General features: G+C 46.1%; 1 protein-coding gene across 2 annotated transcripts in view; it reads left to right on the top strand.

The window, feature by feature from the left end:
- Window positions 1-18,374, top strand: part of SPEG (striated muscle enriched protein kinase) — a 1,321,813-nt gene that overhangs the window by 894,379 nt on the left and 409,060 nt on the right. The window lies entirely within an intron of this gene.

Here is an 18,374-nt window from a genome sequence, read left to right as displayed (position 1 = left end):
TCCGGCTGAGAGGGCATTACACTCCTTAGACGTCAAAAGATGTGTTCAATTTTATTTGGACAGGACTAAGGGGGTCATTCTGACCCTGGCGGTAAAATCCGCCAGGGCCAACGACCGCGGGAGCACCGCCAACAGGCTGGCGGTGCTCCCTTGGGCATTCTGACCGCGGCGGTACAGCCGCGGTCAGAAACGGAAAACCGGCGGTGTACCGCCGGTTTTCCGCTGCCCTGGGGAATCCTCCATGGCGGCGCAGCTTGCTGCCGCCATGGGGATTCCGACCCCCATACCACCATCCTGTTCCTGGCGGTTTTGGCCGCCAGGCAGAGGATGGCGGTATGGGGCGTTGGCATGGGCACTGCAGGGGCCCCCATAACAGGGCCCCACCAAGATTTTCAGTGTCTGCCATGCAGACACTGAAAATCGCGACGGGTGCAACTGCACCCGTCGCACCCCTTCCACTCCGCCGGCTCCATTCGGAGCCGGCATCCTCATGGAAGGGTGTTTCCCGCTGGGCTGGCGGGCGGCCTTCTGGCGGTCGCCCGCCAGCCCAGCGGGAAACCCAGAATACCCGCGGTGGTCTTTTGACCGCGCAGCGGTATTCTGGCGGTTCCAGCCAGGCCGGCGGCTTCCACCGCCGGCCGGGGTCAGAATGACCCCCTAAATCTTTTCGACGCTCTAATCAGTTATTTGTAGCGTACAGTGCTCCTAGGAAGGGGTACCCACTACCCAAGCAGAGTATTTCCAGATGGATCGCCTCAGCCATTCGCTTCTGCCATCAAGCAGCGGGCAAACCTTTGCAATCACCTGTGCATGCTCATTCTACGAGAGCAGTATCATCGTCAGCGGCACTGTTTGCCGGAGTACCACTACAAGACATTTGTAGGGCAGCAACATGGAAGAGCTGTCATACTTTCACGAAGCACTACTGCTTGGAATCGCTATCTCAGGGACAGGTAGCAGTAGGCCAGGCGGTTCTCAGGAATCTCTTCAGGTGAAGGTGAGCCATCTCTCCTACATCCCTCCATCCTAGAACAGGTATGCACATTGTTAATATTTCTAAAAAAAAGAACAACAAAAAAAAACAGAAAGGTATACAAAGATAACAGAATATTATGACAAACACATAAATGGTCAGGTTTGAAGACAACAGTCATGTTACAGTAGTGTCTTATAATAATTTTTCACTGTGTCTCTTGGTATTTCGTCATGTATCTGTACATGTATATCTTTATATATATATATATATATATATATATATATATATATATATATATATATATATGTATATATATATATATATATGGTGTATACTTGTATAGTTGCATATATATATGCAGGATGATAAGATTTTGTGTGTCAAAGTGTTTTTTCCATTGAAGATGTTGTCATATTACAATGTGCATAGCTATTGCTCTCTACTCTGATTCAAGCATGTGAATCTATGAAAGTTCCAATACTGGAGTAAGAAAATAAGTTACTTACCTGTAACTGTAGTTCTCCAGTATTGGAATCTTTCATAGATTCACATGCGACCCACCCGCCTGCCCGGAGAAGCTCACTTCACCTCTTTCTTTATTTCTCTGTTTAATATATTGTACGCACTTGTGCTTGGAAAATCTGAGGTGCTGGAGCTTCTCTCAGGAGTGTTCTGAAGGGTGCTGTCGCCTGATTGGTGGAGGCTCATGTTTGGTCCTTTTCACAAAATGACTCTGATAGACTGTGAAATTGAAGAGGCCTAAGGCCTTTTTTACTCTGTTAAAATATCTTGACATTACTTGTGAAAATTATACCGGGGACTCCCATCTCGACGACGGGGAATGATTCAAGCATGTGAATCTATGAAAGATTCCAATACTGGAGAACTACAGTTACAGGTAAGTAACTTATTTTCTTTCAGCGACATTCACAAAGGGGAAGGGGTCCCATGGGGACCCCTTCCCGTTTGCGAATGAGTTACCACCCACTTCAAGTGGGTGTTAACTGCGAATTGCTTTGCGGCTGCTTTCGCGGTCCCAAAGCAATTCTACATCGCGGTGCGAGTCGCAAATAGGAAGGGGACACCCCTTCCTATTTGCGAGTCGGATTCACATTTTGCGAGTCGGTACCGACTCGCACAATGTGAATCAGCATCGCGATGGCCGTTTTGCATGTCGCAAACTGCGTTTTTCGCAGTTTGCGACATGCAAACCAGTTCCTACATCTGGCCCTTAGATCTATAAAGCCAGATGCCAAGCTCAAATAATTAACCTTTGTAGGAAGCTGCCCTGGTGTGTGGTGGGTACCCACAGTACTTACACCTTATACCAGATCCAGGTATCCCCTCTTAGTGAAGTGTAGGCAGTATCTAGAAGTCAGGCTCTCTAGAGGCGCCTGTGGATGAGCAGCCAAGGCTTATCTAGGTGACATGCAAAGCTCATGCAATACCACTGTAGTCACACAGCACTTACACACATGAAAGAAAACACTCAGTTGTACAAAAATAAAGGTACTCACTGTTAGTGAAAAAGTGGTGCTGCTAGGGAACAGCAAGGCCCAGGAGGACTTAACTTAGGAGGGGGAGTCACAGGGAACCCTCAGCGTAGCAGAAAGTGCACAGGAGCAAAGGCAGCACCTAGAGGAACCCCACAGGACGGGGACACAGGAGTTGCAGAAGGAGCCCACTCAGTGCTACAAAAGAGGATCCCACTCTGCCAGAGGCCCACGCAGGAGGCTGTGCTTTGCAGGAAGGAGTGCTGGGGGCTGGAGCTGCACGTCGCCTGAAGATCCCTTTGAGGAGATGCCAACAAGCCTTGGCAACTACAAAAGACGCAGTGCACGGGGGTACTGTCTTGCGTGGGAAGGCAAGGGTTTACCTCTACCAATGTGGGACAGCTAGCAGAGAGGACCAAGAGGACTTCTCCGGACCACCGCCCTTGATGCAGGATCCACGCCGCTCAAGATGAGGGGAGATCTACGCAGCTGGTCGTTGCTTGCTGTAGGTGCCTGCAGTTGCAGGGGATTGACTCCTTCACTCCAAGGGAGATTCTGTCTTCTTCTTGTGCAGGCTGAAGAGTCCCTGTCTTCTGAGGATGCACAGCCAGGGAAATGTTGCAAAGTTTGCAGGAGTCGTGGAAACAAAGTTGCAGAACAGTCTTCCTCCTTGATTGCAGTGTTGTCGGTTCTTGGAGGGTCCAGTCACAGTTCCAGTGACCAGAAGTCAAAGTGGAGGTTGCGAGGAATCCTGCTGGAGTCTTGCAAGCCGAATCTGAGGACCCACCCAAGAGAGAGACCCTAAATAGCCCTGAAAAGGGGATAGGTCACCTAACCGGAGCTTACCTATAGGAGGGGGCTCTGACATCACCTGCCTGCCTTGGTCACTCAGATGCTCCCAGAGTTCCCTGTCAGCCTTCGAAACAAGATGGCAGAGGGGCTCTGAGCACCACCCCTGGGGTGGTGATGGACAGGGGAGAGGTCACTCCCCTTTCCATTGTCCAGTTTCGTGCCAGAGCAGGGACTAGGGGTCCCTGAACCGGTGGGGACTGGTTTATGCACGGAGGGCACCAAATGTGCCCTTCTAAGCAAACCAGTGGCATGGGGAGGCTGCCCCTCCCAAGCTAGCCAGCCGTTTCCAGAGGGAGAGGGTGTTACCTCCCTCTCCCAAAGGAAATCCTTTGTTCTGCCTTCCTGGGCTTGATCAGATCAAGCAGCAGGAGGGCAGAAACCAGTCTGAGGGGTGGCAACAGCTAGGCTGCCTGTGAAAACCCTGTAAGACCAGTGGTAGCAATGTTGGGGGTCCTCGTAGGAGCCCCAGAGTGCATGGCATCATACTTACAATATTTGCAACAGTATTGGTTTATGATTCCAACATGTTTGATACCAAACATGCCCCGGTTCGGAGCTACCATTATGTAACTGGACATAGGTAGTGACCTATGTCCAGTACACGCGTAAAATGGCGTCCACGCACTCACAAATTCCAGGAAATGGATTTGGAGTTTGTGGGGGCACTTCTGCTAGTGCAGGGGTGCCCTCACACACAGGTACCTGCACCCTACCCTCTGGGCTAAGAGGGCCTACCATAGGGGTGACTTATACTGGCCTGGTGCAGTGCCCTGTAATAAAAAGAGGTGCATGCACCCATTTCACGCAGGCTGCAATGGCAGGCCTACAGAACCCTTTGCATGGGCTCCCTAGGGGTGGCAGAATAACTGCTGCAGCCCGTAGGGATCCCCTGGAACCTCAATGCCCTGGGTACCTAGGTACCATATACTAGGGACTTACATGGGGGGACCAATACACCAATTGTGGGAAGAAAAATGTTCCAGCAACCATGTTTAAAGGAGAAAGCATAATACTGGGGTCCTTGTTAGCAGAATCCCAGTGAACACAGTGAAACATACTGACAAACAGGCCAAAAAGTGGGGGTAACCATGCTAGAAAGAGGCTACTTTCCTACAATCTTCTTTTCATTCACCCAGTTTTGTTGTTTTGTTTGGTCCCCATACTGATGATGAAATGCATCATAAGAAACAACAAGCAGCACAGTTGAAAGTTGTTGGACTCAAGGAGAAAAGTAGGCTTTTCAGGTCTCAATACTAGCACCAAGACATCCAATACCAATCAAACAGAGGGTTCAGTCCCTGCTGGCCTTATCAAATCCAGCTACAAGGTCAGCAGAGATGAATTTTACTAAGGAAGAACATCTAGAGGCAGAGGAAAGCAACATCACCATCAGTCCACTTCTGGAAAAGTTCCAGCCCACACAAGACAATGACAAGCTCACTTTCTCTCCTCAATGCACCACTCTGGTTGGAGGGAGTCTATCAAAACAATTCAAAGAGTGTCATTATAAATGACAAATGGGTTTTTGAAAACATCCAACAAAATTACACCATTCGCTTCAAATCCTTTCCATCATATACTACTACGAAGTCTGCACGGAAATGTCAACTTTGCTGCAACAGCATTTCAATAGCGAGAATTCCAGCCCGTTGCTCCCTGTCAATGTGGAAAAGGCATCTGTTCAGAAAACGATATGGTATGCAAAAGGACATCAAACAGAAATTTAGGAAAATCTTCACCCTGGCCAACAGATACATGAAAGAGAAAAAGTTTTGAATGCTAGACCTTCATCGATTGTGTTTCATAGTGCAAGAAGTGAGATTGGAAATGTGCACTGGATTTGCAAGATGCTTATTTCTGCATACCAGTGTTGAGGAAATAAAAGGAATTCTGTAGGTTCCTATAGGAAAAGGACACTGTCAATACTTTGTTTCCCCTTTCAAACTAAGTTCATCCTCAAGGACCTTTACCAAGTGTATTGCAATGGCTGCAGACTTCCTTCACAGACACAGTATTTATATTTAGCCCAATCTTGAATACTGGTTAACAAAAGACAACTCTGCAGAAAAGGCTATCCACAACTTCAAGATGGCAGCATCACAACTTCACTGTGTAGGGCTCTAGAAAAACCTTAAGAGGTCTACATCAATGCCTTTCCATAAGATGACTTATCTGGGCACAACCTTGAATACAGGCTGATGAGAAGTGTCTCTGTCAGTGGAGAAAGTATCTTCCATCTCTCAGAAATGTATTTTAATTCAGACAACCATGTTTCCAGCAGCTCGCCAGATGGCCTCCCTACTAGGCCACTTGCATTTACATTACACCAAATCCAAGGCCCCCAATTAGACCTCTACAGAAATGTCTAGGAGACCAATGGACTCACTCGAGAGACAACTCGGAGAGCAACATTATCCTGTCTCATCAACCAAGACAGTTTCTTCCACGTGGTGCAGGAAGTCCTACTCATTAACTTGGAGAACAAGATTATCCTATCTCCTTTAGCAAGACAATCTCTCCCACTTGGTGCAGAAGTCCCATTTTATCATGCCCTTCCAATTCACAATTGTGACGGATGCCTCTTTGGTGGGACAGGGAGTCTATCTACAGAAAAGACCTATCCAAAGCTTTTAGTCAAACAATGAACCCCTACACCATTTTAATATCCTAGATTTGAGAAGTCCAGCTGGCTCTAAATGCATTCCAGTCATCTCTGACAATCAGTGGAACCCATGTACAGAAGGATAACAAAACCCCAATGCATTAGCTCAACAAACAAGGAGGCACCAGGTCCAGAATTCTTTCAATGGAAGCCCAAACAATCTGAAAACTGCTTCTATCAAGGAATCTGTCAATTCAGGCTAAACACTTGTTTCACATATGAATATATCCACAGATCAGGCTTCTATGCAAACCTAAATACAACAAAAGAGGGGAGCACTCCAGAAGTCATCCAACATAAATTTCATTTGGTAATCCCCATATGGGTATTACTGTATTCAAAGTCCTACTGTGTAGTCTATTTCCATTCAGTCCATTAATTCAAGGAAACATAGTATATCATGTGTTCAACTTTATTCATTTATCATCAGACATGATTTCACAGCCTAGCCAAAACGTTTCGTCCTATACACCATGGCGCCTTTATTGGCATGCTAAGTCGGGACTACATGAGCATGCTAACCATGAGGGTTTTAATTGATTTGACGAGGTGGAAGTCAGTAAAAGCTGCATAAGGATATGGAACCCTAATGTAGTCCTGGTGTATAAAATGAAACATATTGTCTGGTATAGGAAGTGGACTACACATTTGGACTTTGAATAAAATAATACTAATATGGGGATTACCAAATGAAATTTATGATGGGCGACTTCTAGAGTGCTCCCCTGTTTTGATGTATTTAAGTGTAGACTTCCAGAGGGTTCTTTGACACTTGGACCTCAGGGTTTTGAGCACTGTAATTGTGTACACTTGAGCCACCCCTGCCTTTTCTTTTTGTTGTTTTCTCATTTCCGTGCAAACCTATCCTGTTGACCATGATGCGAGGCCAATTATAGTAGCCCAATGTGAAATCCTTGAATTTCGCAGCAGGACTTCTGAGATCATGCAATATGGACACCTAAGGATACCACAAGCCTGCATGGACATTTTAAGAAAGGCTAAAAGACCATCTAGAAGAACAGTTTATGCTTTTAAATAGAAACATTTGTTTTCGTGGTGCCAGCATCACAACCACAACACAGTCTCCAACCAAGAAGATGTGAATATTCGTTTTCTTTTCCATCAGAGTGTATTTGGCAACTATTACAGCACATATGAAGGATCCTGAGCAAAGATCTTTCATAGCAAACCCTGTCACTAAGGACTTTTTAGTAGAGTTAAAGAAAATGTACAAACTTCAATCTCTACCTTCTCCATGGGAGCTGAAGCTGGTGACATCTAAAGTGACAACTTCTGACATGTGAGCCTATATGTACAGTAGGCTTCCTAGCAGCATCTTTCTTGGAAGGCTGCTATCTTAATGTCCATAACTTCTGCCTGTAGAGTGACCTTCCGGTTCTCAACAGTAGAGCCCTGTACTGTATTTCTTTCATTCCAATAGGATGATGATAAGAACACAATTTTTTCTTGTGAAAGGTTGTTTAAAAATTTCAATTAAATCTGCATCATTACTGTTTTGCTTTAGTAATCCTTTCACTTTAGCAAAGAGAATTCTATACATTCTAGATGTGAAATGAGTACTGATATTTTACGTGGACCGAACATAATATTTAAGAACATTCACTTCAAACAGGCTCTCCACTATCACCAAGAGGACAGTTTGTTGTATTACATTGTGCTACCAATAAACCCTTACTTGTGAAACCAGAGCTCTCTTTGCAAGAGGAAAAGCAGTGGCTGCTGAATATCATAAAAATGTCCCCGTTTCAGACATTTGTAAAGTACCAAATTGAGAGTCTAGCCACAATTTCTTCGAACATTTCTGCCTAGGCTTGTATTCTACGATGGACTCAATAATTTGTCACTATGCTCTCAAGACTCCTTTTAGATACATTATTCCCCCATGTAGGAAAATGCCTCTGATGGCATGGTTACCCCCTAACTGTTTTCCTTTTGTTGATGCTAGTTATGATTGAAAGTTTGGTGGGACCCTGCTAACCAGGCCCCAGCACCAGTGTTCTTTCCCTAAACAGTACCTTTGTCTCCACAATTGGCACAGCCCTGGCACCCGGATAAGTCCATTGTAAATGGTACCCCTGGTACCAAGGGCCCTGTGGCTAGGGAAGGTCTCTAAGGGCTGCAGCATGTATTATGCCACCCTGGGGACCCCTCACTCATCACATACACACTGCGTGCCAGCTTGTGTGTGCTGGTGGGGAGTAAATGACTAAGTCGACATGACACTCCCCTTAGAGTGCCATGCCCACAACCCACTGCCTGTGGCATAGGTAAGTCACCCCTCTAGCAGGCCTTACAGCCCTAAGGCAGGGTGCACTATACCACAGGTGAGGGCATAGCTGCATGAGCACTATGCCTCTACAGTGTCTATGTCATTTCTTAGACATTGTAAGTGCAGGGTAGCCATAAAGAGTATATGGTCTGGGAGTTTGTCAAACACAAACTCCACAGTTCCATGATGACTACACTGAATATTGGGAAGTTTGGTATCAAACTTCTCAGCACAATAAATCCACACTGATGCCAGTGTGGGATTTATTGAGAAATGCACACAGAGGGCATCTTAGAGATGCCCCGAGTATACCAGTCCAACTACTAGTGCTAGGCTGACCAGTTTCTGCCAGCCTGCCACATCCAGATGGGTTTCTGGCCATATGGGGTGAGTGCCTTTGTCACTCTGTGGCGAGGAACAAAGGCTGTACTGGGTGGAGGTGCTTCACATCTCCCCCTGCAGGAACTGTAACACATGGCAGTGAGCCTCAAAGGCGCAAGCCTTGTGTTACAGCGCCCCAGGGCACTCCAGCTATTTGAGATGCCCGCCCCTCCGGACACAGCCCCCACTTTTGGTGGCAAGTCCGGAGGAGATAATGAGAAAAACAAGGAGGAGTCACCCTCCAGTCAGGACAGCCCCTAAGGTGTCCTGAGCTGAGGTGACCCCCTCCTTAGGAAATCCTCCATCTTGTTTTGGAGGATTTCCCCCAATAGGACTAGGGATGTGCCCCCCTCCCCACAGGGAGGAGGCACAAAGAGGGTGTAGCCACCCTCAAGGACAGTAGCAATTGGCCCCCAGACCTAAACACACCCCTAAATTTAGTATTTAGGGGTGACCCTGAACCCAGGAAACCAGATTCCTGACGACCTGAAGCAAGAAGAAGGAATGCTGACTTGAAAGCCCGGAGAGACGACAGAGACAACAACTGACTTGGCCCCAGCCCTACCGGCCTGTATCCAGACTCAAAGAACCTGCACAACGACGCATCCAGCTGGACCAGTGACCACTGAGGACTCAGAGGACTGACCTGCACCCAAAGGACCAAGAAACTCCTGTGGACAGCGGCTCTGTCCAAACAACAACAAAGAAACCATCTTTAAAGGGGCTCCAGCCTCACTCTGGAAGTGTGAGTCCCCAACACTCTGCACCCGACATCCCCCGGCTCGTGTCCAGAAGATCCAACACTGCAGAGAGGACCCCCAGGCGACTCCCACAACGTGCACACTCTGAGACGACCTCCCTGCACCCCCAAAGCAACGCCTGCAGAGAGAATCCGAAGGCTCCCCCTGACCGCGACTGCCCAGTAACAAAGGAACCTGACGCCTGGAATAAGCACTGCACCCGCAGCCCCCAGGCCCGATAGAAACCAACTACCAGTGCAGGAGTGACCAGCAGGCAGCCCTCAACCTTGCCCAGTCAGTGACGGGCCCGAGAAGGGCCCCTGTGCCCTGCCTGCATCACCAGAGTGACCCCCGGGTCTCTCCATTGATTTCTATCTACAACCCGCCACCTACTTTGCACACTGCACCCGGCCGCCCCTGTGCCACTGAGGGTGTATTTTGTGTGCCTGTTTGTGACCTTCCAGTGCTCTACAAAAACCCCCTGGTCTGCTCCCCAAGGCTGCAGGTACTTACCTGCTAGCAGACTGGAACCAGAGCACCCCTATTCTCCATAGGTGCCTATGCTATTGGGGCCCTACTTTGACCTCTGCACCTGACCGGCCCTGTATTGCTGGTGTTGGGTGTTTGAACCCTCAACGGTGGGCTTCCTATGCCCTGGAGACTGAACTTGTAAGTGCTTTACTTACCTGAAAAACTAACCAATACTTACCTCCCCCAGGAACTGTTGATTTTTGCAGTGTCCACTTTTAAAATAGCTTACTGCGGTTTTTGCCAAAACTGTGTACATTACTGTTTTAATTCAAAGTTCCATATTTACCTATGCCAAGTACCTTATGATGTATTTACTTACTTGAATTCTGAATCTTGTGGTTCTAAAACAAATTAAGAAAATAATATTTTTCTATATAAAACCTATTGGCCTGGAGTTAAGTCTTTGAGTGTGTGTTCTCATGTATTGCCTGTGTGTGTACAACAAATGCTTAACACTACCCTCTGATAAGCCTACTGCTCAAACCGCACTAAGACAAAATAGAGCATTAGTATTATGTAATTTTGCCACTATCAACCTCTAAGGGGAACCCTTGGACTCTGTGCACACTATCTCTCACTTTGAGATAGTATATACAGAGCCAACTTCATACACCACATTATTCCCACATGCCATTTGAGCACAGAGACTGGTTTTCATTTGAGGATAAGCTTGCTACTGTATTCTGCATTCATGACTATCAGTGAACATCCTGCAATGCAGGAGGGAAAGTACTTACTTGTAATCCCAGTTCTTCATCATAATATTTTAGTTGAAGTCATGAAGAACCCTCCCCTGTATCTATTCTCCAACAGTGATAAGCTGTCAGTTCATCGAGATTTCAACGTAAATCCCTCCAAAAAACAACTGAGGCTTTTACCACCTACCATTGCAAGGCATGATGAAATATAGATCCTGTTGGCTCCTTAAGGAGGTACTACATGTTGTTTTGAGCTTCTCTTTAGATTCTGCGTACCAGTCTACGTTTTTCATTCGCTCATATTCACCCATTTGACCTTAGGATCCTCTGTGCAATGGCTTGAGGAATTTCTATTGCAATGAACTCTTATTTTTAAAAATAAAAACTGTGGATACAATTAGCCTGTGTAGGCTACTGAGTCTGTTACTTCACTTACAAATTATGGCAGATATTGTGACTCCAGTATTGTAACTTTCATAGATTCACATGCTTAAATCATTCCCCATCATCGAGATGGGAGTCCCCGGTACCTTTAATTAAGTAGTACTAACATAGGTTAAACCTAAAGGCCCTTAGGCCTCTCAGTTTAGCAATCTATCAGAGTCATTTTATGAAAAAAGGACCAAACTTAAGAACCCACCAATCAGGGGACACCACCCTTCAGAATGTTCCTGAGAGAAGCTCCAGTTCCTCAGATGTTCTACCGCATGTCATGCTAGGGAGTCTCCTCAGAGCTCTGCTCTGCTTTTCTCTATTTTGGAATACCCAGAAGGTTATACTCTTGACAACTAATTCTGACAGATAGCTGATAAGGCCTCCACCATGTCTGACAAGGAGAGGAAGGGTTTATTCAGATCCTGCAAAACCTGTGGAAAAAAGAGGTTACACTCTGAAGACACTCAACAGAATTGCATATACAGCCTTTACTCAGACCACTCTGCCATGGACTGCAAGGTATGTCCCACCTTCTCCTCCAAAACCCTGAAGGATAGAGAAGGCAGATTGTTGATATGGCTGCAAAAACTTAAATCTAGAGATAATCCAGTCTCTGATTCTGAAAGTGATGATTCCTCCACATCTTCCAGGAGATCACATAAAAGAGCGAGATCTCCTCCCTCAAAGTCCTCCTCAGAGTAGCCAAGAAAGGCCTACAAAAAGACTGCCTCAGTGTCCTACAAAAGCCACAGCCCTTCTTCATCTCCTCACAAATTTTCAGTAAAAGGGGACGGGGGACATTTCAGCAGTTCAGAAAGGGCTAAAAAATCTTCTGTGCTTCCTTCTAAGTCAGCTGAATTGTTTAAGAGACCTTCCTCTGCTCCTACAGTCGACAGACCACTTGTCAAATCCCCACCGTCGACGACAACCTCATCGATGACGGGAACAATGAGATCTGTTCCACCCTCGATGACGGTTTCTGTAATAATACAGACAACGGCTCCAACGAGGACGACAACGTCGATGACGAGTCATCCACCGTCAACAAGGACAACGTCGACGAAGACCTATACTTCTTCATTGTCCACGACGGTAACCATGATTTCTTCAAATCCGTCATTGACGACGACCCTGTCACTGGTAGCTTCTACCACGAAACCATCAACGTTTATGATATCTTCAAAATCAGTAACAACAAAGGCAGCATCAACGAGTGGTCCTGTCACACCGTCGACGAGGGAAAAAATACACAAAAGACAGGAAACTAAAAAAATTACATTGGGGCATACTTCTCCTAGTAAAATAACCCCTTTAATACCAGTCTATCTCTTGGAGGGTGACAACGGATCGGATGATGAGGGTCCATTTGGAACGGCACACAGTCCCTCACAGTTGAATGTAAAGTACCAGGAGGATAATGATAAGTATGGCGAAGCTTAGGCCCCACAATACTATGCAAGGGATCAAGCATATCAAGAGGGTTTTTATATGCCAAACACTTTAATTTCTGACTTACGAGCAAAGCTAGCCAACTATAGTAGGCGCTTTCCTGCTACAGAAGAGGTTCAACCTCAGCCACCATCATCTCCAATTTCTCGGGTAGCCATCCCGCGTCAGAGGCCGACCAGAAGGAGAACAAGAGGAAGGTGATCTCATCGGAGTCGACGATTATATAATCCCAGTTCCACCTTCTCCTTCACCTTCAAAGGTAGATTCACCTCCAGAGGACATCAGAGGATTCCATAATCTTATGGAAAGGGCTGCTAAGCGCTTTGCATTTCCCATGCGATCCAAGCAAACTGATTGCTTTCTCTATGACTTTAAGGAGCCATTCCAGAAATCAGCACTCTCCATGCCACTCTCCATGCCACTAGTCAGTTACATATGGGAGGAAGGTTTGAAAGTCATGCAAAACCCATTGACAGTCACAGCAGTGCTTCCACGCCTAGATAAAAAGTATAAAGCCCCTGAAGATGCCCCAGCATGCTTGACTGGTCACCCTCACCCAGATTCTGTGGTAAACAGTCCAGAAAAGATCCCCAAATTTTTCCATGCCAATATCTGCACCTCTGGACAAGGAAGGTAGATAATTGGACAATATTGGCAAAAGATTTTCTTCAATGTCCAGTCTAACTGTAAGTGCAGCTACCTCCCTTGTGGTGTTAGCCAGATATGACAGGCACTTATGGGCTGACATCGTGACATATGTTGATCAACTGCCGGAGGACATTAAAGCGAAAGCTAAAAAGATATTACATGAAGGAGCATGAACATCGGCAGAGTTAATTGATTGTGCGATTGACATAGCCACTACTGCATTTCGTCAGCTTGCAGTGGCTGCTGTCCTCAGAAGGCAAGGTTGGCTAAGGGCCACATCATTTCGTCTGGAAGTACAGAATAAAATACTAGGCCTTTCATTTGATGGTCAGGTGTTTTTTGGGAAACATATTGACGAGGCACTGCAGTCAATAAAATCCAACACAGACCTTCCATTTGATGGTCAAGCGCTTTTTGGGAAACATATTGACGAGGCATTGCAGTCAATAAAGTCCAACACAGAGATAGCAAAATCTTTGGGAACACTGCAGTTTCGAAAGTCTTCATTTCGTGCCACGAGAGGAAGTGGAATGCTTTCATATAAGGGAGGCTATCAGCAGTTTAGATATCCGTTGTTCGCATCCACCTCCCAACAATTTCGCCAGCAATACTCCCAACCTCCGCAAGCCGCTTACAATAGGTCTACCTCCAGACGATGTTCAGCTCGTCCAACTAAAGACACGGCTCGTAGAGCATGATGCCTCCAGGGCTCTGGCTACCCCCAAACACCTACCTCTAAATCTAGGCAGAATATCTCATTATTTCTCCAGCAATGCCAAACCATAACTTCGGACCAGTGGGTCTTACAACTGGTAAAATGTGGACACATGCTGGAGTTTGTCCAAATACCTCCTCGCAAGACTTCCCCAAAGTATCTGCACCAACTCAGGAGAGAGATCAACAAAATGCTCCTCAAGGGCGCAATAGAAAAGTGCCACAGCGAGGGAAAGGATTTTACTCCAGATTCTTCCTCATTCGCATGATAACTCTGCAGGACGTCCTTCTCCGGTTGAACCAGGGAGACTTTATGTCTACCTTAGACCTGTAGGATGCATATTGCCACATCCCAATTCATCCAGCCCACACACAGTTCCTAAGATTCATGGTAGCCGGAAGCCATTTTCAATTTCAAGTTCTTCCATTCGGCCTAAAATCAGGTCCCACGATATTTACAAAGTGCCTAGCTCCTGTTTCAGCCTTTCTCAGGAGAAGGAAACATCAAGTATTCCCATACTTAGATGACTGGCTGATAAAGCAAACACCTTCTCAGCAAAATGGAGGTCAACAAGAAAGTGCACTGCCTTACTCAACAGCTTTAGGGCTATTATAAATTTGGAGAAGACCAAGCCACAACCATCACGCATGATAACTTTTCTAGGGGTAATCCAGCATTGCCTGTCCCACTGTAGAAAGACAACAAAGACTGCTATCTCTGACAAAGTCAGTGCAAAGAAAATAATCCATTTCAGTTCACCTTTACAAATAGTTATTGGGGATGATGTCTTTATGCATCCCTCCAGTTCCATTCTGCAGGCTCAAAATGAGCCCCCTCCAAGAACAGCCCAGTTCGCAAAGGGTCCAGGTCTCAGGAAACTTTGAAGATCACATCAAGATCACTCTGGCCATCACCAAGTTTCTGGTATGGTGGTCTCAGAAACATCATATTTCCATTGGCCTATCATTTCTTCATCACCCAGCCCCATGGGTTATCACCACAGACACCTCATTAGAGGGTTGGGGAGCGTTTTTGCAGGACCTGCAAATAAGTGGCAAATGTCCACCATTGTTTCAAACAATGCACATCAATCTTTTAGAGCTAAAAGCAGTCTGCCTAGCCTTGCAGGCATTCCTCCCATAGATAGCCAATTCAGAGGTGGTAATAAGAACAGACAGTGCCACTACGATGCATTACATTGACAAACGGGGGGCACAAGATCCCTTCCTCTCTCCAAGGAAGCTCAGGAGATATGGGACTGGGCCATACAGCATGGAATACTCCTAACAGCAGTTCATCTTCCAGGCATTCAGAACAAGAAAGCAGACTTGCTCAGCAGACTAAAATCATTCTGTCACGAATGGGAACTGGACCAGTTCAAGGTCAACCACATATTTTCTCAGTGGGGAACACCCAACCTTTACCTCTTTATCAGTCGGTCAAACACCAAATGCCAATACTATGCTAGCTGGTATCACCAACGGGGATCATGGGGGAATGCATTTTCCATAGCATGGTCCGGAATCTTTGCCTATGCTTTTCCACCCATTCAGTTTATCCCGAGGGTCTTAACCAAAATGAAGAGGGAACCATACATACTGATACTAGTAGCCGCATTGGTTCACGGAGCTTCTTCCATCGGTGAAGCCTCGCATCCCACTGAAAATATATCCACATCTGCTGACAGTGAACAACAGACAAGTCTTGCATCTGAATCCTCAATCAATGCAGTTATCAGCATGGCTCCTGAGCACCTTGAGTTCGAACATCTAAGCATTCCGCAGGAGTGCTGCGATGTACTGTCAAGGGCCAGAGCAATTAGCACCGACAAAACGTATTCATGTAAATGGAAGAAATTTTGTTTGTGGTGCCAACTGCAACAGATTAATCATATTTCCTCATCACTGGAACAAATATTGCCTTATTTGCTGCATTTGGCGCACTCAGGTCTTGCCCATTCCTCCATAAGGGTTCACCTGGCCGCAATTGCGTCTTATAGGCGGTCAGGTTCTTCACCTTCATTATGGTCCTCCAGATTGATTAAATCATTTCTAAAAGGGCTTTTCAGAGTTTTTCCACCCTTCAGACCTCCTCCCTCCTGGAATCTAAACATTGTTCTTGCGCAACTCATGAAGCAACCCTTTGAACCAATTCATAGAGCTTCTATGAAATTTTGGAAAGTCGCGCTCCTTATTGCTCTAACATCAGCCAGGTGAGTCAGTGAGATACAAGCACTGTCTATACAAGATCCCTTGTTACAGATTAAACAGGATAAAATAATCTTGTGCACAAACCTGCGTTTCATACCAAAAGTCCCCTCAGACTTCCATATAAATGAGCCCTTAGTTTTGAAAACATTCTTTCCAAATCCCACAACACCAGCGGAGAAGGCTCTACACTCTTTAGACATTAAAAGATGCATTCAGTTCTGTCTGGACAGGACCAAAGCATTTAGCAAAACCAGCCAACTATTTGTGGTTTTCAGCGCACCGAGACGGGGTCAACCGCTCTCCAAACGGAGCATCACAAGATGGATTTCTTCAGCAATCCAGTTTTGCCATCAAGCAGCGGGCAAGCCAATGCAAACCTCTGTTTTTGCTCATTCAACACGTGCAGTATCCTCATCCGCAGCACTGTTTGCAGGTGTACCGCTCCATGACAATTGTAGGGCAGCAACTTGGAGAAGCTGCCGTACATTTACCAGACATTATGCTTGGGTGCATTGTCTCAAGGAGAAGTACTGGTGGGCCAGGCGGTCCTAAGAAATCTTTTCTAGTAAAGGTGATCTATATCTCTCATCCCACCATCCCCAATTCAGATCTGCACATTGTCTGTTTGAAAAAAAGTCTTAAATGCATTGTAAATTCAAAAAAAAAGTCTAATATCTAATGTTTAGAACTTAAGTTATGAATGTGTTTATTTAGACATGCGGTGAGTATATGTATGCAACAGAGATACGTGTTCTACAATGTGCATCAATATTGCTTACTACTCTGGTTCAAGCATGTGAATCTATGAAAGTTACGATACTGCAGTAAGAACATTAGTTACTTACCTGTAACTTTAGTTCTCCAGTATTGTAATCTTTCATACATTCACATGCAACCCGCCCGCCTCTCCGGAAAAGCTCACCTTCACCTCTCTTACCTCTCTTATCTCTGTTATATCCTCTATGCACTTGTGCTTAGAAAATCTGAGGAACTGGAGCTTCTCTCAGGGAGGTTCTAAAGGGTGGTTTCGCCTGATTGGTTGGCTCTTAGGTTTGGTCCTTTTCTCTCAAAATGACTCTGATAGAGTGCTAAACTGAGAAGCCTAAGGGCCTTTAGGTTTCACCTGTGTTAGTACTACTTAATTAAAGGTACCGGGGACTCCAATCTCGATGACGGGGAATGATTCAAGCATGTGAATCTATGAAAGATTCCAATACCGGAGGACTAAAGTTACAGGTAAGTAACTAATTTTCTTACAAGTACTGGTACATCATTCGTATGGATTTGAAGTTTTCCTGGATTCCTGCACACAGGTGGGAGAGTTCTATCTTCATAGCTTCAATGAATATTCTTACTATGCCTACTACGCAAAACTAGGATTACTGTATGTTTTACTTTTAGAAATATAGCCTAAATGTTGCTAAAAGTGTTATTTCTTTTACAAACGATATAACACTGCCTCTCTGTAATCATTAGGTGCATTTCTCGTGTTAACAGAATATGATTTTCTAAGCCTACATTCATGTGTAAGCCTTGCTTGTTCAAACCTCACTACTCACTGTGAATCAAAGCCTAAAACTGAGGGGCACAACTTCAGTGAACTTACAGTAGTTTTAGGTTCCTGGGATTTCAAATACAGTAATTGATGCTTGCTGCAGAATCTACCAACTGCCCAGGTTTGAGAACGTTCCCAATAATGTAATAAAACACTTTTAAGGTGTATTGAGTACAGTGCTTGAAGTATGGCACTCTCTACCGTACCATGTGAGATGCACCACTCGTTTCATACCCTCCTCACTGCATTTCATCCAGTTTCCCCTTTTGACAATTCAGTCTTCCACTTTAACAGTGCCAAGCGGGAACCGCCAGAAGACCGTACCGCGGTCAAAAGACCGCGGCGGTCATTCTGGGTTTCCCACTGGGCTGGCGGGCGACCGCCGAAAGTCCGCCCGCCAGCCCAGCGGGAAACACCCTTCCCACGAGGACGCCGGCTCAGAATGGAGCCGGCGGAGTGGGAAGGTGCGACGGGTGCAGTTGCACCCGTCGCGAATTTCAGTGTCTGCAAAGCAGACACTGAAATTCTTTGTGGGGCCCTCTTACGGGGGCCCCTGCAGTGCCCATGCCATTGGCATGGGCACTGCAGGGGCCCCCAGGGGCCCCACGGCACCCCATACCGCCATCCTGTTCCTGGCGGGCGAACCGCCAGGAACAGGATGGCGGTATGCGGTGTCAGAATCCCCATGGCGGCGCAGCAAGCTGCGCCGCCATGGCGGATTCCCATGGGCAGCGGAAAG

This window comes from Pleurodeles waltl, chromosome 3_2 (assembly GCF_031143425.1).
Source record: "Pleurodeles waltl isolate 20211129_DDA chromosome 3_2, aPleWal1.hap1.20221129, whole genome shotgun sequence".
Taxonomy (NCBI): Eukaryota; Metazoa; Chordata; class Amphibia; order Caudata; family Salamandridae; genus Pleurodeles; species Pleurodeles waltl.
Note: the sequence above shows the minus strand (reverse complement) of the source record. Positions and strands in the feature narration are given on the sequence as shown.